Here is a 7500-nt window from a genome sequence, read left to right on the forward strand (position 1 = left end):
TATACACAACTGAAAATCCCTTTCTCTATATCTGAGTGGGGACAAGTTTCTTCTAGGCATGTGAAACTGCATGCATGCCATTGACAAAACACAAAAGGATAAAATGCTGCAATGATATTCACTTTGCTCTGATATATATTGTGCTTTTAACACTACACATCTAAGAAGAGATTTTTTTCTCGGACCAAAACCCCAATGTCATACTCTTCAATGAGATATATATATATTTTTTTTTTCTTGAGAACACATTCTTCGTGGAAAACGGCGATTTTGCCGTCTATATCTAGCATAAAGGCTGTCCACTTTTAGTGGTCAGTCCTCTAAATTTTGTATATCATCATCATCATCATCATTGTTTAATGTCCGTTTTCCGCGCTAGCATGTGTTGGACGGTTCGACCAGGGTCTGGGAAGCCAGGGCTGCACCAGGCTCCAGTCTGATCTGGCAGTGTTTCTACAGCTGGATGCCCTTCCTAACGCCTATATGCTAGATATAGACGTCAAAATTGCCATTTTCCATGAAGAATGTTTTCCCAAGAAAAAAAAATGCTATATCTAGCATATAGGCTGTCCATTTTTTTAGTGGTCAGTCCTCTAAATTTTGTATGTAAGAAAAAATTTTAATCTTCGGATGTTTTAAAATTATGCTAGGCCACTGGTTTTAATTGATTAATATCAATTTCTACCCTTATTGAATTTTAAATTAAAAAATGTTCTCTAGCCGGTAAATTAACTGCTGTAGTTTATTAACTGCAGAGTAATTTCCGATCTCAGCACACCAAAGTGAAGGCATTTGAAGGCATACACATAAATATAATTTGTAAAACTTTATATATGCTTGATTTTGGTTGAGTGTTCTGTATCTAGTTCTGGAAATTGTGTTTTGTAAACGACAGACTATGCTGATGATCTTGCAGATGTTTGCATATCTATATACGTAAATATTAACAAGTGAAACTAATTAGTACATAGGTAATCGTTTTTTATTTCGTATATTTTCATTTGTCTTGCTTATTTTTACACTTTGCTTTTTGCTGAATTTTTTCTTGAGAACACATTATTCGTGGAAAATATGGTGATTTTGATGTCTATATCTAGCATATAGGCTGTCCATTTTTTTTAGCAGTCAGTCCTCTAAATTTTGTATATATATATATGTGTATATATATATTATATATATATATATATATATATATATATATATATATATATATATATAGGTATATATATATATATATATATATATATATATATGGTATATATATATATATATGTAAGCATGTGTGTGAATGTATGTGTGTTAAGTATGGTACACATATAGCTATTTTAATCTAATGCTGTTTCAGTTGTGTACCCTGAGTTAGATAATAATAATTATATACATGTATTTATACAAATCTGTTGGTGGGTCCTTCAAACCTGTAACCTCTCCCAATACTTTCATATGTGAAGCTGCTGGATGGCATTTATAAGGGAAGGATTTTTCGTCACAAACTCAGTGTAGTGTAAAGGATAATGCAGCTTCCCAACAAAAGTACTTAGGTTCTGTCGTCGTTATCATCATCCCCATCACCATCACCATCACCATACATATCATCATCATCATCGTTTAACGTCCGTTTTCCGCGCTAGCACGGGTTGGACGGTTCAACCTAGGTCTGGGGAGCCAGGGGCTGCTCCAGGCTCCAGTCTGATCTGGCAGTGTTTCTACAGCTGGATGCCCTTCCTAACGCCAACCACTCCGCGTGTGTAGTGGGTGCTTTTTACATGCCACCTGCACAGGTGCCAGAGGGGTCTGGCATCGGCCACGATCAGTTGGTGCTTTTTTTTTTTTTTTTTTTGTGCTAACGGCACAGAAGCCATTTCAAGGCGGTGCTGGCATCGGTCACGTTCGGATGGTGCTTTTTATGTGCCACCGGCACAGAAGCCAGTCGGGACGGAGCTGGCATCGGCCACGTTCGGATGTTGCTTTTTATGTGCCACCGGCACAGAAGCCAGTCAAGGCGGTGCTGGCATCGGTCACGTTCGGATGGTGCTTTTTATGTGCCACCGGCACAGAAGCCATTCGAGGCGAGGGTTGGCATCGGTCACGTTCGGATGGTGCTTTTTATGTGCCACTGGCACAGAAGCCAGTGGAGGCTGCACTGGCAACAGCCACGTTCGGATGGTGCTTTTTATGTGTCACCGGCACAGGTATCACAACTACTACTGTTTCCATTGATATTTGGTTCGATGTTCATGTACATGCACTTGACTCAGCAGGTCTCCTCAAGCACAGCGAGATGTTCCGGGATCCCACGATCGGTTGGTGCTTTAGCCAGACGAGGTGGTGCTGGCATTGGTCATGTTCGGATGGTGCTTTTTATGTGCCACCGGCACAGAAGCCAGTCGGGGCGGTGCTGGCATCGGCCACGTTCGGATGTTGCTTTTTATGTGCCACCGGCACAGAAGCCAGTGGGGGCTACTTAATGTGTCACTGGCACAGGTATCACAACTACTGTTTCCATTGATATTTGGTTTGGTATTCATGTGCTACCGGCACAGAAGCCATTCGAGGCGGGGTTGGCATCGGTCACGTTCGGGTGGTGCTTTTTATTTGCCACCGGCACAGAAGCCAGTGGAGGCTGCACTGGCAACGGCCTCGTTCGGACGGTGCTTTATAAGTGTCACCGGCACAGGTATCACAACTACTGTTTCCATTGATATTTGGTTCGATATTCATGTGCCCCCAGCACAGAAGCCATTCGAGGCGGGGTTGGCATCGGTCACGTTCGGGTGGTGCTTTTTATTTGCCACCGGCACAGAAGCCAGTGGAAGCTGCACTGGCAACGGCCTCGTTCGGACGGTGCTTTATAAGTGTCACCGGCACAGGTATCACAACTACTGTTTCCATTGATATTTGGTTCGATATTCATGTGCCCCCAGCACAGAAGCCATTCGAGGCGGGGTTGGCATCGGTCACGTTCGGATGGTGCTTTTTATGTGCCACCGGCACAGGAGCCAGTGGAGGCTGCACTGGCAACGGCCACGTTCGGATGGTGCTTTTTATGTGTCACCGGCACAGGTATCACAACTACTGTTTCCATTGATATTTGGTTCGATGTTCATGTATATGCACTTGACTCGACAGGTCTCCTCAAGCACAGCGAGATGTTCCGGGATCTAAGGTACTTTGGATGGGCAGGGGGTATGCGGAACTGGTGCCGGGAGCATCCCGGGTCTTAGTAGTCACAGTACATCTCCAGAGGTCTTGGTCCTTCGCCATTGCCTCAGTGAGGCCCAACGCTCTGAGGTCATGCTTGACTACCTCATCCCATGTCTTCCTGGGTCTACCTCTTCCCCTGATTCCTTCAACTGTTTGGGAGTGGCACTTCTTCACACATCTCTCCTCATCCATCCGCAGTACATGACCATACCATTGCAAGCATCACTCTTGCACACCGCATCTGATGCTTCTTATGCCTAGCATTTCTCTCAGGGTGCTTACACTCTGTCGTGCATTCACACTGACATTACACATCCAGCGGATCATGCTAGCTTCATTTCTTTCAAGTCTACGCATGTCCTCTGCAGTCACGGCCCATGTTTCACTGCCGTGGAGCATGGCAGTTCGCACACATGCATCATACAATCTACCTTTCACTGTGAGTGAGAGACCCTTTGTCGCCAGTAGGGGTAGGAGCTTTCTAAACTTTGCCCAGGCTATTCGTATTCTAGTGGCAACACGCTCTGAGCATCCACCCCCACTACTAACTTGGTCACCCAGGTAGCGGAAACTATCAACTACTTCTAGTTTATCCCCCTGGAGTGTGATGGAATCTGTTTTTTGAGTGTCTGTGGTGTCTATTGTCCCTGTGCATCTGCCGCACATGAAAGCTATCTTATCAGTTAATTTCCCTTTGATGTTGCTGCACCTCTTATGCGTCCATAGCTTACACTGGGTGCATCTTATGGAGTTTCTACCTACACCTTTCCTACAGCTCGAGCAGGGCCACCTGCCCGAGGGGGGGTGCTGAGTTCGCCTTTCTGCATACTATAACTTTGGTTTTCGCTACATTTACTCTAAGGCCCTTAGATTCTAACCCTTGTTTCCACATCAGAAATTTCTTTTTTAGTTCTGGTAGTGATTCTGCTATGAGGGCCAGGTCATCAGCATAGAGGAGCTCCCAGGGGCAACCTGTTTTGAATTCCTCTGATATTGCCTGGAGGACTATGATGAATAAAAGGGGACTGAGGGCTGAGCCCTGATGTACACCTACTTCTACCCGGAATTCTTCACTATATTCGTTGCCAATCCTAACCTTGCTGACAGCCTCTCTGTATAGAGCCTGTACAGCCCTTATTAGCCATTTGTCAATCAACAGTTTCCGCATCGACCACCAGATAAGGGATCGGGGAACCCTGTCAAAGGCTTTCTCCAAGTCCACAAAAGCTATGTAGAGGGGTTTATCTTTAGCTAGGTACTTCTCCTGCAGTTGTCAGACCAGGAATATAGCATCAGTGGTGCTTCTACCTGGCACAAAACCGAACTGCATCTCATCTAAGCAAATTCTCTCCCTAATGAGATGGGTTAAGACCCTCTCTGTGGTCTTCATCACCTGATCCAACAGTTTAATACCCCTGTAGTTATTTCTATCTAGAGCATCACCCTTACCCTTGTAGCAGTTGACTATGGTGCTGCTACGCCAGTCATTGGGTATGACTCCATTGTGAACTACTGGTTAACAATACGGGTGACTAGGCCATAGCCCCATAACCAGCTGTTTTAAGCATCTCAGCAGTGATTCCTGATGGGCCGGGGGCTTTACCTGGTTACATATCCTTAATTGCTTTATCTACTAGGGAGCCGTCTATTCGGATAGCTGGTCCCTCTACTGGGTCAACATTGGCAGGCTCTCCTCCTCCCATTCATTCTCCACATTCAGCAGTCTTTCATAATGGCTTCTCCAAGCCTCTTTCTTTTCACCAACATTAAAGGCAAGTGCCCCATCATCCATGCGGACACATTTATCTCCTGTAACATCACTATTTTCTCTCACACACTGTCTAGCAATACGAATACCTCAATCTCTTTTGGTCCTCACGTCGCTGGACATTGGCAAACTTCTTCTTTTCTGCTATATCTTTGGCTATGTATACCTGCCGCCCGGCCTCCCTTTTGGCTACTTGGTACGGTTCCCTGCTACTCCCATCCCTCCAGGCTCTCCAGGCCTGTTTCTTAGAACTAATGGCTTTGTCTACTGCACTATTCCACCACCACGTAACTCTAGGTCTGGAAGGAACTTTGCACCATCCACAGACTTGGTCTGTGGCACTCAGCAAGCTGTCCCGTAGGAATTTCCAGCTACCTTCTATGTCGACGTCTGTAGCTCCTCCTCCCTCTCATCAAATTTCTTGATGAGGATGTCCCTAAATCTCTGACCATGTGAAGGGTTCTTTAGCTTCCAAATCCTTCTTTTCTGGATTGGTCTGTTTCTTGGAGTCCTTCTGGCCTCAAGCCTAAAGTCACTAATTATTAGCCTATGCTGGGGGATACACTCTTTATCCGGGAGGGTCTTTGTATTTAAGAGCGACCCTGCATCCCGCTGTCTGGTGAGGATGAAGTCTACGTATATATATATATACACACACACATATATGATGCATACACACATACACACTCATGTATGATATATGTATATATACGATATATATATATATATATATATATATATATATATATATATATAATATAGATATATATATATTTATTCCATGGGCCCTCGTGAGCATTTTGTCGAAAGCTTGCTGTGCATTTTGTTGGAGAATTAAGTTCCTGGATTTTCCTGAAGAGAAGGCTGCAAAATGGACTCCTATTCAATCTGAATTAGGGACTTTGCAGCCTTTGAACATATGTATTAAAAAATAATAAAAAGGAATTTTGTTAAATCTTCGTCAGCTCCATTTCTTCCTACACTAAATATATAAAACTTCAAATTTCCGCACTAAGGCACGGATTTCAGGCCCCATGGTCGTAACCTCAACCGTGCCTTTTCTGTTGTGATTTTTGCTACCCAGGTATCGGTTATCATTTAAATTATCCGAATAAGATAATTCATTTATCTACTTCAATATATATATATATATATATATATATATATATATATACATATATATATATATGTATATGATACATATATATATATGATATATATACATATATATATGCATATATGATATATACACACATGCTCACACATATATATATATGATATATACACACACACACACATATATATACATATACCTACACATGTTCACGTACTCTCATACTGATTCACATCTACCCCCCTTTTTTCTACATCTGCTCCTTACTCATCACCAAAATTAACGTGTGTCTACATCAATTCAAACAAACATCAACTTCAAAAACAGCAACAACAACAACAACGCCAACAGACAACACATTCAGTTCCCTGATAAATGTCTGATATCTCAAATTACTTTTGAACCTCCATTTGTCAGGAACAATAACACAAGCCCCAGCTCTAAATGTAGCCCTTATCTGTATTCTTTAAGCTAACCCCATCCCTAACTGTATCTGTAAAATTATCTACTCCGCTACCTTATCACAGTTTATTATTTACTCTTCCATCAATTATAACATGATGATTTAAATTCTCATCCTGACAAGGAAAAACTAACGAACATTAGATAATGTCTGTTTTAAATTAGCAAGGATTTAGCAGAATTATTAACCCCTTACCCAACAATTATTTTGAAAATAAATGTATTTTTTCAGACATATTTTTTAATTGTTTTATTTTACTATGTTTTGAATGGTGATTTCGAGGTATATTTCAAACCTTATTTATTATGAATTTTAATTCAATAATATTGATTTTAAATTAAGGCATTGGGCAGAAACGAGTTAACCCGTTTTTAGACGAAGGAACTCGTTTGCTGTCGATTTTGGCGAGTCTATCTTTTGACGAGTTAACTCGCCAGAGATGGCAAAAAACGATTTCGGTCAAAACGCATATATTCGTTTCTGCCGGGTAAGGGGTTAACACACCAGACAAGAATATTTCCTTTCTGTTTAGTTACGGTCAGTCTGGTCAGAGTTCCAATCTTGTTGAGGTCAGCTTTTGATTTAATTGAAAAGATTGTGAATAGATAAGCCTTACATTTGACAGAGTAATCCGAATACGGAAGAGTTAAATGACTAAGTCTCGATATTTCTGGCTGTGTGCTTCTGGAAAAAGAAACTTATTCAGGGCATGAGTCTAAAGGGTGCAGTCCACTCAAAAGGACCTTGGATCATAGGACGACATGCCATGCTTGAGGAGACCTACTGAGTCAAGTACATCAACATCAACAGCACTATGGCCCAATGGTTAGGACAGCAGACTCACGGTTTCGATTCCCAGACCGGGCGTTGTGTGTGTTTATTGAGTGAAAACACCTAAAGCTCCACAAAGCTCTGGCAGGGGGTGGTGGCGACCCCTGTTGTACTCTTTTG

Source organism: Octopus sinensis, linkage group LG9 (genome assembly GCF_006345805.1).
Source record: "Octopus sinensis linkage group LG9, ASM634580v1, whole genome shotgun sequence".
In the NCBI taxonomy this organism is placed as follows: Eukaryota; Metazoa; Mollusca; class Cephalopoda; order Octopoda; family Octopodidae; genus Octopus; species Octopus sinensis.